Source organism: Cydia strobilella, chromosome Z, assembly GCF_947568885.1.
Source record: "Cydia strobilella chromosome Z, ilCydStro3.1, whole genome shotgun sequence".
Lineage (NCBI taxonomy): Eukaryota > Metazoa > Arthropoda > Insecta > Lepidoptera > Tortricidae > Cydia > Cydia strobilella.
This window is the reverse complement of record NC_086068.1, coordinates 29,556,415-29,576,278: the sequence shown is the minus strand read 5'-3', so window position 1 is coordinate 29,576,278 and position 19,864 is coordinate 29,556,415.

Here is a 19,864-nt window from a genome sequence, read left to right as displayed (position 1 = left end):
TCTTTATTTTTCTAACAGATGGCGTTAGTAGTAAAAAACCGGACAAGGCGGATAAGTGCGAGTTGGACTCGCCCACCGAGGGTTCCGTACTTTTTAGTATTTGTTATAGCGGCAACAGAAATACATCTGTGAAAATGTCAGCCTGGTGACAGACAGACAAACGGACGGACAGAGGAGTCTTAGTAATAGGGTCTCGTTTTTACCCTTTGGGCACGAATATTTGCCAAATAGGGCGAAGTGCGGTGCCAGCATAACAGGCATATCGGACAGCGACCGTGGTCCGTTGAGTATATTTCTTTCTAGCTCTCAGCTGCGTCGAGTAGGATGGAGATGGCGAGTGGGCGTTCCCGTCTATCCGACAGTTAGTAGCGACCGACTCACTTTATGCACAGACTATGCTCAGTTGTTGTGTAAACTTCATGCTCGAATGACATTCACGTCGTACGTACGCTCGTCTAACAAAAATTTATAATTAAATTTAAAATGCCGTATTGTGCAGTATTAAGCTGCAGAAATCACAGCGGTTAAAAAAATCTTTCACGTGGAGGTATTTCCTATCACCGGTGGTTATTTATTTAAATATAATCCGATAAATACGAAAAATCTGTTTATTTTGCATTATTTACGAATGTTTGTTAAGTAAATCTATATTTTATCAGTTAGAACTTAAAGTTCACAATCCTTTGTCACTATTCTTTACGTTTATCTGGAATATTCGCTATCCTAAATGTCAAATAACTTCGCTACTCAGATGCTGCGCAATGTCGATATTTATATCGATAAAGTTAAAGTTACGATATTTCAAGTTTGATGTTTGGTTCGGTAATAAATTATTATTTTAGACAAGTTTCTAATTATTATTTGGGATAATCAATGTCTAAGTAAATATGGCAGCTCTGGTCATTAAGCACTAAGTTAAGTCGGGGTCATTTCATGGCAACCTTTCAAACCTTCGTATTCCTTTACATACGTTTTTGTTTTTTACACCCATCATATTTTCATCGTTAAAATAATTAGACTAGGTACTTAATGTACTTATGCGTACAATGCATGCAATGTGCCATGAATAAACGATTTATATTTTCTATTTCTTTATTATTAATTATTGTAGGTTCCCACAAGATGCCGATATTAAAAATAAATGGATCCATGCTACTGGGCAAGAAAATTAGTTTCCGCAAAAATATAGCACCATTTGCTCGGAGCATTTCTTAGAGAAAGATTTCTGGGGATAAAATTGCCATACATCTCATCTAGCGTCCACACGCCTAAAACTTAGTTACTAATTTAGTAATTATTAGTGACATTCGGGCTCACTAAATTAATAAAAAGTGTTCCATACCACGCAAACTAGCGTCAAATATTGGAATTTTGCCGCCCCCCTTCCTGATTTGATAGGTCACAATCTTACAATCAAATCAAGTGGGATCGATGAGCCAGTTTCATGTATGCTTTCACACCATACAATTAATTTGACAATTTAATCAGGTTGTCCCGTCTAGATTGGCCTTAAATGCTGCTACAAGTAAATATATTGTTAAAGACGAATACTTACCTATGTAAGTAATTGCAGATTTGTTATTACAAAATAACAGCAATACCGAGTTAATAGACCTTTAAAGAACTATGATTTTATCTGTTTGACTTTAAGATATATTTAATGTTCACATTAACAACCTAGTTGGTCAATTAATAAGAAACAAATTTCTGGTTAGATATTTGTTGTACTGTACTACATATTATTTTTCATACAATCACGATTATCACTACCTATATTATAATCATAAATGAAGTATCATCTAAATGTGTTAAAACATACGGTAATGAAATATCAATACCTAACTGAACACACAAATATCGATAAAACACTCCGATTACACTGTCCCCTCCCTATATCGAATGGAACGAAGTTCCAACGGTTGCTACTCGCAGGCGTGTAGAGATCTCGAAAACACCAGTGTAACGTGACCGTGAGATCCGTAACAAACCATGCGTAATTAGACCTTACTTATACTGGTTTTTTAGCTCTTTTCTCGCCTGTAATAAGCAAGTGATTTTAAAACTATCTATATATAAAATAACACCATCTGGTGTTGAGTAGTTGTATTAGGTGAACGTTGAGCGAGCTTTTGTGAGATGAATGAGATAATGAAAGAGTCGTATGTCATATAGCTTTGACATTATATTTTAAACCGTCACTCATGTAGCCTACAGTTGATATTCGTTCGAGAAATGTCCACCGGTAATAACCTTTTGGTATGGAAAGTTGCTACGAATCAGAGCAATTTTGTAAGTGTGTGACGTATTTTAACGTGGCTATGAATGTGTGAGTTTAGCGACACTGGTTTTAATACTAAATAGGAGTCATTTCACATCCACTAGTTTATTAATTCGTGGCTGCGTCCTTAAGAGTCCGCAGCAAGCTCGGTTCTCCATACAATAGTACATTTCGATGCTAGTGCGGAAAGTATGTCATTAATTCACGAGTACCGAGATATCTTGCCACGAGCAGTAGGCGAGTGGCAAGACTCGGGACAAGTGAAGAATGACATATCCGCACGTGTATCGAACGACGTTTTTTAATACAGTTGCGAAAAAATAAGAAAAGCAACAAGTAAGGAATGGAATTCGAAACTTTTATATTATTAATTCTGTGACACTGACATCATTGACATTGACATTATGAAGAGGTGTTTTTCTAGCTTTTATTCGACTAGAATAGATTTTGTTATTATTATTGAACCCACTTCAATGAATGTTTTTTTTTTCAAATGCATGTTCTATAAGACAGAAACAATTGTAAATATTAAAACATTGTAGTATTATTACCTAAATATCGTTATTTACGATTATTTGTGTATCGTATATTTATAAAAACAATATCGAATGTTGCCTTTGGAAACTTAAAACATTCTTGCAGTAAGAAAATACGCCTCTTCTTTGACAGGCGTTCCGTTCCATTCAGACAACTTATTAAGAACGGTTTTTCAACATTAAAAAATAAACGTGTAATACTTATAATGATGAAGAGGTAAGTAATAAAATATGAAATATGCATATTTTTCGTATTCTTACATTAACAGTAGGTTTTTATGTTGATTGCGACGTTTAAAGGAAACTAATATTAACACTCATCAATAAGTAGTCATGAATTGGAACAAGTAAAAATTTAAAAAAAATAGGAAAAGTAAAAAGCACTACTTCGCGAAAACCAACTTTCCGCACGCTAAACAGCCACGAAAAGTAGCACTTTTTGAGCAACTATATTAAAAACGTAGTTACGCTCTAATTTTAAAACGAGTAGCTAAATTGCTCTGAAACTTTGTACTTACACTTATGCCTATAATTAGTTTATGTAGCTTCGGATACCATAGTTAAAAAAAATACAGCGAATTTGTTTTTTTTTACAATACTTGTTTTTGCTCTATTTCGTTTGTTTGATAAGCTGGAGCTGTATATTAACTATAGTTGGTCAAAGGACTGTCTCATTTCAAACATAGACAGAGATAATCATAGTATCTTCGTCTACACTAGTACTAGCACCCAAAAGAAAAGGATGAATAGGTAGGTATAGTTTTTTCTGTTCTTATTTACTGACAATTTGGTTGACCAACTATAATTACACGCATAGATATACCTTAATATGTCATTGTATGTGCCAACAGTTCAACACGTAGTTTTAAAATGAGAACGAAACTCCGTTTGGGAAGGTGAAATTCGGCCGAACTTGCTGTCTACTTCCATATTAGTGCGACAGTGACAGCTGCGTTTCCTTCGCTACGGATCGGAAACGATAGGCATGCGGGCTACGCACCCTGGTTACAATAATAAACAAAATCGTTGAATATTTAAATGTGAAGTTAAAGGCGTTATAATTTTTTGGCATGAAATAGAAAAACTATTCTATTGGAGCGTCAGTCATCATGAGAGGTACCTATCTATAGAAAACTGCTGTCTAAACGCGAATTATACTTACAGCATAACTTGGTGAGAACATGAAACGATGGTTCTGGACACTTAGGAGCAAGGGCCTGACACTCTTTGATAGAGAAAGATAGTCTTATTGCGATTCCTATAAGAGGAAAGAGAAAATAGTGCCATACTTTGTCCTTATCACCGACTGGGTTTTTTTTCATGGTCGGGATATGGCAGCATAGGTAGGAGGCGATAGCGAAATACCGAAATTTATAAGAGTGAAAGAGAAAAAGGATTATGCTGCCAAACATTAACCTGTCAATACATGAATATGTCTTTCTCTTACCCCTGGTCGCTCGGTTTCATGTCTATAACTACTATACTATGTCTATGCTTAGGAGGCTCGCGTGGAGCCAAAGTCAACACGTAGAGCCCTTTTGACACTGATAAATGTTTACACCGAGCGGTTGCTGGCAAAGTGGTACCTTTTGATTGAGAACGCCACAAATATTTTTTCCCCTCACTAGCTCGGAAAGTTGTCGTTTATCCCCTTCAATACAAGCGGGGAAAAACGCGTTTTATCCACTAGTGGGGAAAGTTATTTGACCTTGGATGGAGCGTGTTTAAGTAGCTTGACAGATAACAAGACGTAAAACGCTCATGATAATGGTTCGTTCGATATTAATTATCATTAAATAAATGGTTTGAGAATCTAATAAAAAATACCAAATTTAGCTTTATTTAATGATTTTAAGTCATAAACCTTAAAATTTCATAAGAAACGTCTGTTTCTTTATAATGATGTTAAATATAATTCTGAACGCACAAGTTGAGTCGATGCAATTTCAAAACGCATCGTTGACATTCCATACATCAGAAATGTCAACATTGTCAACAAATTTTTTACTTACATCTTTTCTCACCGACTCGCGTAAAAATACACAACTTCCAGAGTTTTCTGTTATAATATCGTAAAGAAATGTGTGATTCCAGTGATGAAGATGATCTAACGCCTGTGGATGTTGCACTTTCCTCGCTATAGTGAGGTGAAAAGTTTTGTGTTACACACGGGCGCAAATGTATTTTACTTCTCGTGTGTTGAAACACTCGCTACGCTCAGGATTCTATTTTAGAACCACTCGCTTCGCTCGTGGTTCACCTATAGAATCCTTTCGCTTGCTCGTGTTTCAATTCTACACTCGCGGGTAAAATACAACTTTGCACCCTTGTATAACAAATAACTAATTTTATTCTGTTTTTAGTATTTCTTTATAACGTATAGCGGCATAGCTGTCTAGCTATCACGGTTCATGACGATATCTCATGAGATACAGCCTGGTGACAGACGGACAGACAGACAGACAGACACACGGACAGACAGCGGAGTCCCGAATAACAGTCCAGTCTTTACCCTTCGGGTACGGAACTTTATAAAAAGGAAAAAGAAACTCAACGTCGACGTCGCGTTATCAGGCTGTCAAGGAGAAGGCAGAGAACCGACATGCATGGAAATCGCTTCACCGACAAGAGTAACTCTTAAATATATGATGATGAGGTAGAAAAACTCCGCGAGCCCTTACAAAGCTCTGCTTTTTGCTAGTTTAATGTAATTTACTTTAATTTAGTATGCACTAATCTAAAAAGTAACAAACTAACTAAAGCTATCCTATAGGAACTACCCTAACAAGTACTACGGGGTCCACCTATTTGGCCTGTTTTAATAGTGAAAAAGTTAAAATAACTTGTCCAGAAGCATTTAAACGTTTGTAGTTTTATTGCCGGACTGTGCACGAGTGTTATCCTATCAATATTCGGCAATCTGATGCCTTAAAATGGAATCATTGGATTTGACGTAGCATCATTGTTTACATTTGCATCAAGTATTCAACAGTGAATGTAAAAGTTCTGCGAGGTTAACGTGCAGTAACAGATTAATGTGTGTGTGTGCGGGTTAATAAAATAAATAATAATCATTACAAAAATTGATTCGCCCAACCTGCACGTATACCGCCATCTAGGCGTTATTGGTCGAACTAACGAGCTGTCACCTCACACTGAATCTCTTCTTGCGTCCCGCCTGCGCAGGAGCACTTGGGAGCACGTAACGACGCGTCATCTACAGCTTCGTAAGAGAGCTGCCGAGCGCCTACGGTTTGGAGCAATTGGAGCGACGGCGAAACTTCACCCCGTGGTATTGCATAAATTGAAATATAGTGACCCCGATTCCTCGGTAGAAGGCATTAGCCGCCATTAAGTTATCTAGTCAAATAAACATTATATTTTTATGTTTTAAATTGTGATTTTTTCGTTTGTATTTTTTTGTGTGAATAGTGGAATTTTATTTTGATTTGTTATTTGAACCGCCCAAACTTTGATGTTGAGTAAAGTTTGGGCGGTTCAAATAACAAATCAAAAGCCCACCCCCATGTCACGCAAAATAGGCGCCAGTCGTCGAGTTGCGGAAAATCGCCCGAACTACAATACAATACCGCCCAAACTTTTTTTTTCTGTTTTTAAGTTACTAATTGACCAATAATTGTGTAAGTACCTATTGCATTTTAAGTCGAGAATCTGTGTTTGCACTTGAACCTGTATATTACAGGGTCTTACGGACTCCATTTTAGATTTATTTTCAATTGCAATTTTTATTTATTTATACGTATATGAAGGATATTGTTTTTTTATTATTTCTTTTTTACTTTATTGTAATTTTTAAGATTCTTAGTGTACAGATGTGTATTAATTAATGTGTACCTATATTTTTAGTGAGCTCGCAATTTAATTTATTAATTCAATGTTTATGATTATTGTTATCATTTCAATTCCAAAAGTGTTTTTAATTTGTTACCTAGTAAAATTGTATTACTTATACATTAGAATTTGGCTAGGGTGCTTTTACTAAAGGAATTTAGTTGTCATTCTACCAAATAAGAGCTTTTCGTTTTTAGTATGGCAAGCATAAGATTTCTTTGGAAATGTCAACAAAATGTCACACAGAGATTGCATGAAGTTACTATAACTATCCAACGGTTTAGGTGCTAGTACAAAAGACGCAAATTTTTCGGTGCAAAGTTTAGAAAATGTTTCCCAGTTGATTTTATTGAAGTTTATATTTGATACGGAAGAAGCAGTAATGGTACAAGTCGAAATCCGAATGCTGCCGAATGAAGAGCGGTCTACATCATTAAAAATAACATTAATCAGAATTGGGAAATGGTTACTACTTAAAAGGTCATCGTGGACAGAAAACGAACAGCTAGAACTAACCGCCGGCGATGCAAATACTAAATCAAGAGTGTTACCTAGTTGGCCAAACGGGGCAAAAGTGGTTTCAGAGAAATCATTTAAACAAACTAGATTATATTTGTCTACAAAAGAACTAATAACATTGCCTCTACTGTTATTACGACGGCATCTCCAAGCTGAATTATGAGCATTAAAAATCGCCTATGAGCAAGTAGTTCCTACTTGTAATTTTAGAAAAGGAATTGAGTAACATTTCTAAATTAAATCTACCATAGGAGGGGGAGGTATATATAGACAAAGAATCTCAATAATAGTAGAGCCAGTGATAGATACAATGTTTTGAAAATGATAATTGGCAGGCGTGTTAACCAGAGTGAAAGAAAACTTATCTTTAACAGCCACTGCAATGCCTCCATGAGGGCAATCAGAGTCTCTGCGCACAATCCTGTAACCCGGTAACTTAAAAGATTTGGAAGGTTCCAACCATGTTTCATTTAATAAAATTATATCAATGTTATTGCAAATGAAGTGTTTTAATTGGTCTATTTTAGTGATGATGCTGCGTGAATTCCAATGAAAGATATTAAGGTTATCAATGTTGGTATTAGTATACATTATTGAGTAGATTTAATTATATATATATAATGAATTCAGTCTAAACAACTGAATATTGATGCTCCTATATGTAGTAAGGTAATAAAAGAAACTCTAATTAATAATCTATCTACTCAATAATGTATATATATATATATAAGCCTTTTATTCAGTAATATTTTTTTTACAATTTGAGAGACATTTAATACCACATCAGAATTAATTAAGTCTGTAAACAGAGCTCTGGAATGAGGCCGCTGGAGGGGCTTCTTGGGTTGTGGCTGTGGCCTGTTAGGGACACCGGGAGTAACTGGAGTCTTGGCCGATACCGTTGCGTAGGTAATATTTCCATTTATTCTATCCTTCACCTCTTGATTTTTTGCAGCTTTGACAGGGCAGACATTACTTACAGCCATGTGAGGGCCACTGCAGTTGACACATATTAAGTTGGATTTATCTGTACAGTCCTTGAATAGATGGCCAGCACCGCAAATAGAGCACACTTGGGGGCTACTACAGGAACCACGTCCATGGCCAAACTTATAACATACGTAACACCGGCGAATTGGCTTCACATACTCTTTAACGTCGAACCAGATGTAATCATATGTGACATGATCAGGTCGTAGCGAGCCTAGAAATGTAATCAGAACAGTAGGCGTTGGCAAAGTTGAGCCATCAACAGCATTTTTTCTTGTAAATCGCTTGACTCCAATGATCTCAGCACTTGACTTAGTGCCCTGTTTATCAAAACTTACAAGCCTTGTATTACAAGCATTTTGCCTGTAAAAATTTTCATTATTACAAGTATCTGTTCATCAAAACTGCACTTGAAAACTACAAGTGACAAGTGTCGTGTTTAATTTCACAAGTATATTTTTACACGTATATTCGTGATTTTGTTTATCAAAAAATTCTTCGTAAGTTACAACTTTTAAAAAATCATGCAAAAACCTTAGTGCCCGGCGACCCTCCATTCCGTATTACAAGTTAACGAGTGTCGGGCTCACTATTTTAAATATAAATTTTTAAATCGATTTCCTTTTCAAAATGTGGTCAAGTGATTCGAGCGACGACGAAAACGTTAGAATAACGGAACCTAGGCAATATAAACCAAGAATGGCCATATGGAGGCGACCTACGAATTCAATGAAAGGTTTCGTCTGAAAGCGTAAAAAATGGAACACTTAATTGTTATTTTGGGCAACAATTTGGAAAGAAACACAAACAGAAACAAGGCATTGTCACCGAAATTGACGTTACAAATAGCTCTCCATTGGTTGGGTACCGGAGCTCAATACCATGCGGTTTCGGACATGCATGGTGTTACCAAAGGAAGTGTATGCAATGCAGTTCACAGTGTTGTAGCGGCTGTCAATACTGTTATGTTTGAAGATTACGTCAAATGGCCGAATAATATACAGGAGGTAGTACAGAAATTTCATATGTTAAATGGAATGCCGTTAGTTTGTGGCTATCTAGATGGCACCTTAATAGAAATGGATGCCCCACACCAACATGAAGAAGTATTCGTAGATCGCCATGGAAAACATTCCATTAATTGTTTGGTGGTGTGCGGACCTGACAGGATATTTTATTATTTGCTATGCTAATTGGCCCGGTAGTACTCATGACAGCAGAGTATTAAGAAATAGTCCGTTATACGAGCAATTTGAAAATGGTTGGAGGCCGATTCCACAAGGTGTTCTCCTTGGCGACTCTGCTTACCCTCTAAAGGACTGGCTCATTACTCCTCTAGTAATTGATCGCAATGTTCAAGCAAACGTAAGTTTTCTTAATGCCCACAAATCGACACGGCGACTTATTGAAAATGCAATTGGGATACTGAAAGAAAAGTTTCCATGTTTAAATTATTTACGGGTTCAACCAAAATTTGCCTGTGAGATTTTTAAATGCTGTGTGACCTTATGCAATTTCGTCCGAGAAAACGGCGGCGAAGACGACATAAACGACTTGCATGACGAAGAGAACTACGACGCTGCTAATGTGTTCGAAGGCGTACAAGATGATGGGGGGCGCAACAGACTTGAAAGGATAATCAATTGTTTTAGGATTTAAGATTTTTTAATATCAATGAGTTAAAACTTAAACGTATGCTATTAACAAAAAGTGAAAAATGAATAAGTATACAAATAATCAATCGTATGAGTACTTATTACATTTCTGAATAGGTACCATCTTCGTGTAATATTAGATTGTCACTAGAAATTAATAAAAATTCGGAAGAGTTGTTTTCCTGAGATATGCGTTTTATTTCTTCAGTATATTTCGAAGGCTTGATTTCCAACTTTCGTTCCATTTCCAAAATTGCAAGCTTCATTTTGTAATTTTGCAACTCGAGGAACTCCAGTTGCAGATCAAGTTTTCTATTTTTCTTTGTTTCTTGGTCTAGTATGTCAGCGTGCCGCTTAGATCCTTTTCGGACAATTTTAATCTTATTTTCTTCTGTGAACAAAGAAAAGCATGCGTTAAGGCCGTTCCGTCGGTTTGCCGCTGTCACTGTCACATTTCGCAAGAAAGAAAGGGAAAGATCATGCGCGCCAAGTGTAAATTTTGATCGAATTTGGTCGATTTTTATTTATTTTAAAATCGTTACCTTACAATATCGAAATTGGAAAGCTATGAAATTACTATTAGTTAAGATTGTTTTTTCTTCTTTTTTTGTTTATAGCATCATATAATAAATAACCGAGTAAAGTTTGATTAAAAGTCCGAGTTAGATGTTACTTTGGGAATTAATTGTATCGAGCGAAGTGTCATAATTCGTGTATCGGAAGCTATGTTATTATAGATAATATAGTCAAGAACTACATATATTTTTTCCACGTCTACGAATATCAACGCATCTTAGAAAAACATGAACATATAAGGAGATTTTTCGCCTTCTGGCTCAGGGAACCGCCTTAAACGTGGAATTTTCCAGGCCGATAAATAATAATAAAATTAAATAATATCAAGTTTCAATTATTACCTAGTTGTTTCATAAGTTTTTTTACCTACTCAGAAATGAATGATCGTGTTATTCGTAATGGCTCCTCTAAACGATGGACCATCACTATGATGGTCCATCGTGTAAAGGAGCCATAAACGAAGTCGCGAGCAAACTCTCTACGCCAGTTATTGTCCGCGATTCCGTCCACGTGGAACTCGTATATATGTGTAGATATATCTTCATACAAAGATTCGTCCCCCTATTTCTGCCTCTAAATAATTATTAACGCAATAAAAAGTCGTCCAAATCGATTCTATAATTTAAAAGGTGACAGACAGACAGAGTAACTTAGACTTACGCAATAAATATGGATTTACCTGCAAGACTTACCGTTTACATTTGAAGTTGTCGGACAGTTTTGATTCTTTGTTTGTATCTGAGATGACTCGGGAACATCATTTTCGTCAATTTGTAACTCAGAAGTCGTTGGTTCTACGTTTATCCCATCCTTAATAGGCGAATTTTTGCCTATGATCTCCAGTATGAGTTCGTCTATTGGAGACACTGCTTCTTTTTCCGCCGCCAGTTCCAGTTTTTCTTGCGTTGTCTCTTTTATTGTAATAAAAAATAGACAAATTAGCACCTATATTTTGATTTAAAACATGAATAAACGAAAGTAGATTAAACAGTTGGTATGTAGGTAAAAAGAAACGGTGTTAATAAAGGACGAAAAAGTTAAAATTATACTCTGTAATACTTACTTACGGCATTTGTATAATTGTATGAATTAATTTAAGTATAGCCATTTACTTGTATTGATATATGGCTTAAAAATATGACATAAAATTTTGTTGTATGTTCGGCAACTAATGTTTAGATACTTACCAAAGTAGATCTTTTTATGTTTGAATAAAAGGTATCCCGAACATAAGTATAGTCTTTTCCTGCAGGTACCAGACCAAGCGACTGACAACAAGTTAAAACATTTTTCCATTCTTCTATTTTTTTGTCTTTCGACAATCTATCGCTAAACGCACCGAATGAAATGTCCTTTTTATTGCGAATCATTTGGAGGACAGTTATTTTACTATCGTTTCGAGACATTTTCAAAAGTTTTTTATCTAAAAAATCTGCCGCTAATGAATACTTGTCCAATTATAGTTTCAACAGACGGGAAATGAGCGGGAAAACAATTTTGTCGCTACTATTTTTATTGAACTTTTCATATCAGGCACAGACAATATACCATTCAGCCATGCGTTGAAGTAGAGCATAATCGATTAAAAAAAACTGTGACATGGCGGGAAAAGAACGTGACGGCACATTATTTTGATTTTAGAACTTACAAGTGGAATTTACAAGGGTCCAAATTAGCCTCATGCATGAAGTTTATATTTGAACGAAATATGTTTTATTCGGATGTTTGTTACCGTTATATCATGTTACAAATGCATTTCCGTTTTTAAATTACCATTTAATTAGTTAAAATTATAAATAAAAAGTACAAAAATTTTCTCGCGAAAAGCTAGTGAGCGAAACGCTCGAAACGCCACGTGACGTCACGCGTTCGACAGATTTGTGTCATTAGTCGCAAACGTCAGTTGGGCCGCCCAACGTGTGACGTCATTACGCTCTGTCGAATTCGCGCCAAAAATTATGAGCGTTTCAACCGCTCAAAAATTTTCAACATTTTAAATATTTTACAAAAGTATTTTTATCATTTCCGGTGTTCCAACGATATAAATTATGAATCAAAAATAAAAATAAATTCATGCATGGAGCTAATTGTACAAACCCTGTAGGTTCTTATTGATAAACATAATTTACACGAACTTGTAAAAATTTTCTTGTAAAGTGTAACTTGTGAACTTGTAGACTTGTAAGTTTTGATAAACAGGGCACAGGGTCCTTCAAAAGTTCTTCTTCAGTAATTTCAATAGGCACTTTAACTATTCCTAAGCATTCTAGGTGATCATAAGGAATTTTAGCTTGCCAGCTATGTGACTCCTGCATCTGGGCATAGAGTAACTTATACTAGAGCGGTACTGTCATAGTAAATTTTGTAACCCCAGTAAATTCACTGCCATCTGTCGACACACTTTAAAACTAAAAATGAAGATTTATAAAAATATGATAAAATGTATTTAAATATGGATAAATGATTTTTATATTTGCATTAATTATTTTTATGATTTTGACCCATGTTCTTTCACTGATATGCGTTTAAATTGTTAAATAACAAATGAAACCGTCAACGCCATCTATACGACAGTAGGCCAAAGCTAGTAGCGCCCTCTGAACGAGAATCAAATTTTCTTGATTTTCGAGGCACGTTTTTTCCTTAGACTGTATCCATCTATTACGGAGTTATATCTATCTTTGATCTGGGTATTTAAAAGAAAATTTTTGGCATCTTTCTTGTTAGTGAAGAAGACTTTCATCATGAAATTTCCAATAGGTTTAACATGGCTTAGGCCAAAACACGTTTTCAGGATATCTGTGGTCTGCATGACTTCAATTTTGGTATTTGGTGACGACATAGACAGTAAAATGGGATATTCTTTTTTATTGTCTTCTGTATACATGTGGGTATAGTCCTTAAATAGACCTCTTTTGTTTGATATAAAATTTGCCGCCATTTTAGTTGGTGGAGACTGTACCGCTTCACCGGCTTCACCTGATTTGCGTTTGGCGGCCTTGCCGCCGCTATCTTTACCCATCACCCAAACCTACACATCTTGTTGTGTATCGGAACGGGACGAGTGAAACAAATGCTGCTTAGATACGCACTCACGTTTATTCGCCATGACACCTTATTATAAGTACATGCATACAGTAGCATACGTAACATTTCTCCCCGTTTTTAATAGAGAGTAAGCTTCTTAATCTAAGTTACAGTTTCGTATAATTCATACAATAAAAAGGTTTATAATCCGTTCGGGGAAGTGGACGCAACAACATGTCTGACAACCCGCCCCTTGAACTCTGGTCAGCGGGGGTAGCTACCTGCTGCGACTGAACATTGTCATCAGAGGTCTCAAAAAATTCCTCAACTTCTCCGCCTGAAGTAGCAACCTGGGTGGACCCGTCCGAGGTACCATCTTCCTCTCCCATTTCAGCTGGCGAAGACGAGACAGGCTCAGGCTCATGACTGCCGCTGGCCACCAGTGAGGAATACTCGATCTCATTGGTAGCACAACTGTCGTTGACAGAGGGTTCTTCTGTTTCATCTAAACTCTGATGACTGGGGTAACGGAATCTGTTGACGTCCACTCCTTTAATCAGTACAAGTTGATTTACATGCTTTTTTACTTGCACTAACGTAACATGATCCTTAACTAAGTATATTGTTCTACCAATTTGTTTTACTATTATGCCTTTGTTCCAAGTAAATTTTTTGTTGCCATATTTTTTTTATACATTACATAATCACCAGGCTTATAAAATGGCCGTTTTTTTCCACCAAAGGATTTACTCTGTGAACACTGTTTACGCTCCACTGTTTTAACATGAGCGTCGTGGGACGAGGACGGCGTTAGTGTCGGGGAATATAACAAGTCCCAGCGCGAACGAAGTTTGCGGCCGAATACGATCTGGGCAGGTGAAGTCCCCGTGGTGACATGTACGGAATTCCTATAATCGAATAGGTATTTGGACAGGTTTTTATCTACTTTCCTCTGATTAGTACTAACCATTAGACAAGAACCGTTTCCTTTTTTTGCTACCTTCACATTACTGGCCGCATGGTAGGCGGGGGAAGTTACGTGCGATATTCCATTCGCAGCGCAAAACGTACGGAAATCGTCAGACAAAAAACATGTGGCATTGTCACTAACTAGCGTGTGAATTAATCCGAATCGTGACATAAATTCATATAGTTTTGATATAACAACAGACTGTGAATTAATCCGAATCGTGACATAAATTCATATAGTTTTGATATAACAACAGACGTTGAAGTCGAACTAACACTATATACCTCAACCCCTCAACCCATTTCGAGTACGCGTCCACTACTACTAAATATGACCTATTATTTATTGGGCCCAGGAAATCTATATGCACCCTATAAAATGCCTGCTTAGGGTATGGCCACACTGCAAGCGGGACGCGCGGCGGAGATGGTCTCAACTGGTTACAAATGTCACAACTGGCTATCATAGTTTCAATAGCATTATCAATACCTGGAAACCATACCCTACTCCTAGCTTCTGCTTTGCACTTAACAATACCCAAGTGCAACTTATGTAACTTTGATTTTAAAGTTTCCGGTATAACTATTTTATGCCCCGCATAACTACTCCATTCTACAATGCTAATTCGTTTTTACAGAGTAGATATGGTTGAATACCCTGAACTGTAACTTTTTTTGGCCATCCGTTTATAATGAATTTTATGACTTGGTTTAATAAATGATCTTTCTCAGTTTCCTCACGCAACACCTTAGACGTCACAGGTAAGCTGTTGTCGGCAACAAAATTTATGTACGATGCCCTATCGTCGATAGACACTGGTGCCCCGCCCTTAGTGTGGCCCGCGCCGGCAGATGAGTCATCATTGTTAAAGGGGCCCACAGACTATCAGTCCGCCGGACGACATCGGCCTGTCAGTTGTTCGGAACTGTCAAATTTTCGTTCTAACTGACAGGCCGATATCGTCTGGCGAACTGATAGTCAGTGGGCCCCTTTACGCTCGCCCGCGACAGATAATCAGCACTGTTATCAGCGCTGCGAACGTACTCAATAGTGTAGTTATAGGCACTTAAAAACATCGCATAGTGCTGGAGCCTATTAGCTGATACCTCTGGAATACCACGGTGAGGCCCAAAAATCGTGGTTAGTGGCTTATGGTCCGTGCGAAGAACGAACGGCTCGTCCTACCATAGAGGTATTGATGAAAACGCCGTACCGCAAATATAATCGCTATTGCTTCTTTTTGTAAATGGGAGTAATATTTTTCAGCCGCGTTTAACGGGCGCGAAGCGTAAGAAACCGGACGTTTCAACCCGTCATCCCCAATAACACGCAAAATAGCCCCAAGGCCGGTGGGGGACGCATCTGAAGTGACTACGATTTTTGCATTGGGGTTAAAATGCGCTAACACTTGATCTGAATCAAACAGAGCGCGAAGCCGAGCGAGCAAAGCGAGCGTGCCGCGGTAGCGGCCGGCGAGCGCCAGAACAGACATGTTATTGTACCTACTAAAAAAATCTTCTTTTTTTTGCACCCCCTTTGCTTTAGGCCAACCCCAAAATGGACTTTTAAATATTCGTAATAAAATAATATTAATTTTATACTTACATCGACGTGATCCTCACAGCAATATTGTGTGTAACACTTGAAGTATTCTATTCCACATTTACTTCACGACAACACCGTCTTTCACGACTATAATTTTTGTGAATCATTCCCACAAGTGGGAACAAGGTTTTTGATATATTAAGCAATCAAAATCTACTGTTTTGGTATTAAATAATTATAAATCAAATCGTAAGAAACTAGCGGTTTAACTGAAAATTTTAATTATGACAATTGATGACAATGACATCTTTGACAATTACGTGACGTGAGTGACGGATTTATTTACTATGGTTCGATAACTTTTATTATACGATGACATTATTATATTCAGCCTCGCGAGAAGGTCAAACTAAGGTAATCAGTATATTTGTTGAAATATCTTCAATCCTCGATTATTATATCGCAGCAAATGTCGGATACTGTTTAGAAACCTCATATCTCGAAATGGTTTTCGAAATAGAACATAAAAAAAAAAAAACAATCCTAATTGGGCCAGAGTGGAATTGTTTGGTAAATAAGTTTTGTAACTGGCTACAAAATGGGAATCCAAAATTACATTAAATCAATAGGTAGGTAGGTTAGGTTCGTTAGGTAGCTTCAAATGCCCGAAGGGCAAACCGCCCAGAAATAGGAGCCCCGCGAAGCCGTCTAGTTACGTTGTGAAGTAATTTTTTTTTAAGGAAACAGTCCGACGAACTCCAGCTAACTAGACGGAGCCCCGCTTCGCGGGGCTCCTATTTCTGGGCGGTTTGCCCTTCGGGCATTTAAAGCTACCTAACCTACCTACTGATTTAGTGTAATTTTGGATTCCCATTTTGTAGACAGTTAGGTACAAAACATTTGCTAACCGTGGCTACGAATAATCCATTTGAGTAAATAAGTATTATTAAAATTTAGTTATCATATTCAAACGATACTGACGTTACTAAACTCGACTAGGTTTTGTCGTGAATAATATTTGAAAATATGTAAGCAAAAAGCTAATCCATTTGAGTGACTACTTTTTGCCGAAATGGTATAGATATTGTTAACTAATATGCATAAACAAAAGCTCCCCGATTATAATCTGAGGCGTGACTGAAATAATTTAGCTTTTGTAAATACGCGGCCAGGCCACGAGCCACGAGCCACGAGACGAGACGCGAGTGTAAACAGTGGGCTCGTGGCTCGAGGGGCGAGGCATGGAGGGGGACGAGCCACAAGCCCACCGTTTACACTCGCGTCTCGTGGTTCGGCCAAAGAGTAGTATAATATGGGTTCGGCTCGTGGCTCGCACGCAAATGTAAACAAATCGGACTTTACAAATCAGCTTTATGCTAGTTTTATAATATAGTTGGTCAAACCAAATTGTGAGTAAATAAGAACAAAAAAATAAACTCATTCTTTTCTTTTGGGTGCTAGTACTAGTGTAAGACAAAGATAGTATGATTCCCTCTGTCTATGTTTGAAGCCCCCTCCACACTCGTACGCGGCGCGAATCGCACGCGTAGAGAGTGGAGGGGGCTTGAAATGAGACAAACTATATAATAGTATCATTAAGAAAGAGATAGACATATTCATATATTGACAGGTTAATGTATGGCAGCATAATCCTTTTTCTCTTTCACTCTTATATATTTCGATATTTCGCCATCGCCTCCTACCTATGTACCTATGCTGCTATAACCCGACCATGAAAAAAAAACCCGGTCGGTGATAAGGACAAAGCATGGCACTATTTTCCCTTTCCTTTTATAGGAATCGCAATAAGACTATCTTTTTCTATCAAAGCGTGTCAGGCCCTTGGTTGTTAGAAATGTTAAAACGTGTTTTTAATTTGTTTTTTTTTATGGACACATTTTATATACTAGAACCGTTTTTCCCCCGAAGGGTAAAAAACGGATATTTAGGTTCCTGCCGAAGCTTGAACCACATATGAGATAACACCCTTGTAAGTCAGCCCTAATTAAGGGACTTTATCAACTTGCAGCGCCATCTATCACGCCAATCAAGTACTAATGTCGCCCGGTTGCTAGCGCTCGGCTGCTTTCTCGTCAGTACCATATGTATAAGCCGGCAAGGCCCTTAGGCGTGGTTCAAGCTTCGGCAGGATCCTAAATATCCGTTTTTTACCCTTCGGGGGAAAAACGGTTCTATTTAGGTATCCTTGCCTCCCGCTTGAACCACATATGAGACGTGTTTAAACCTCTGCCTGCGCTGGCCCGGGCGTACTGTGACCTGTGACTGATAGTTATAATATTTATGCAAAAATCACATAATAAGAATATGGGCTTGAAATATATTCCGTATTTATATACCAAAAGATTGTTTGCGTCAAACCTTAATGACTAGAATTTCCTCATTTGTAATTATCGATAGATACGACAATCGTTAGCACTGACTGGCAACATAACTAAAGTTATTCATTGCGACTATGTAAGTATGCTGAATCACATCTGAAGCTACGCGAGCTGTGATGCTTGCAAAGTGAACCCTATCAAGTGAGTTTTATATCAAACCCGTCCACACTACCTCTGATGCTTTCCTTACAACACCTCACTAGGTGAAAATGATAAATAGGTTATGTTGTATAATGTAATGATAATAATTATTTTACAAAAAAAGAATACTACTTGTCTACTGCTTAACACAATGAAATATAGAACTGCCGATCCATCCAAAAATCTGTTCCAATTCGTAACTAATTGGAAAAACCCTGGGTCCTCTCTGATTTAAAGTATTTTCTATCAATTAAATGTAAATTGGTATGTATAGGTCAAATGTAATGTAATATGTATTTTAATATGCAGGAATAACCAAATGTTTGTATTTTTAGACATTAATAGTTATTTACTATACCGGCTTCATTTGTACATAGCCCACTACATACTGACAACAAATTCCGTAAATGTGTTGAAAATTATATGTATACCTACATAATGTGTTTATTTGCGGAAATAATTGAATTGTATTTCGAATCGAGTACTGCTCTGCCTGAAAGTAGCGTCAGAAAATGAAGAAGAAAATACATTATTTTACGATTTAGCACTTTAATATCTAGTAACAACTTTCAGCTAGTAGTAGTTTCAACTGAGCCGATAATACATCCTTATTGATTTAAAACAACCATATTAATGTTAAGCTATGAATAGTTAATAATTCTAATATGAAATGGTAGGCTCCTATTTATTTTAAGTGTCAATTATGCTGCTAAATTTACTATCCACAGATAACTGAAAACATGCCATTAGGCTGGTACCGCTTCAACTGAGCTTATATTATATACTTGTCAGTCATGCAAGCGAATGTAACGAATGGCGAATGAACAGAATTACTGAGTACTGACACGCAGGTGACAATCGTATGGTGTTGATGATTGTAAATTTAAAGTGATGCTGACAACTCCAGTTGTTGTGGATGGCATCTCTCCATGATACTGTGCGTTTACTGAAGATAGAATATTAAGTGCCAAGTAGAATATTTTAGAAGATATTTTAATAATTGAATCATTCAAATGAGTTCACCTATAACCTTTAGGTTTGGCATTTTAGGTTGTTTAACGTTCACTCTTTCTGATGGCGAATTGATTCCCAAAATGAAGATTTTATGGTTCGCGCACTGGTAGTGGATTGTACATTAGTTTATTGTTAGTCTTAGCACACTTCGTGAGTTTTTTATTGCTTTCGTACCTATACATACGATCTTCTAATAAGAGCGTAAACACCTCTTGGCTGACCACGGAAGACTCTTTGAATAAGAAAAGACGAAGTGAAAATATCCACTTTAAATTGTAGTGCAACCTATTAAAACCAATTGCGAACTTTCGTGAGACTAAGACAAATTACATTACATTACACTATTATTTGTTTATGTCCAC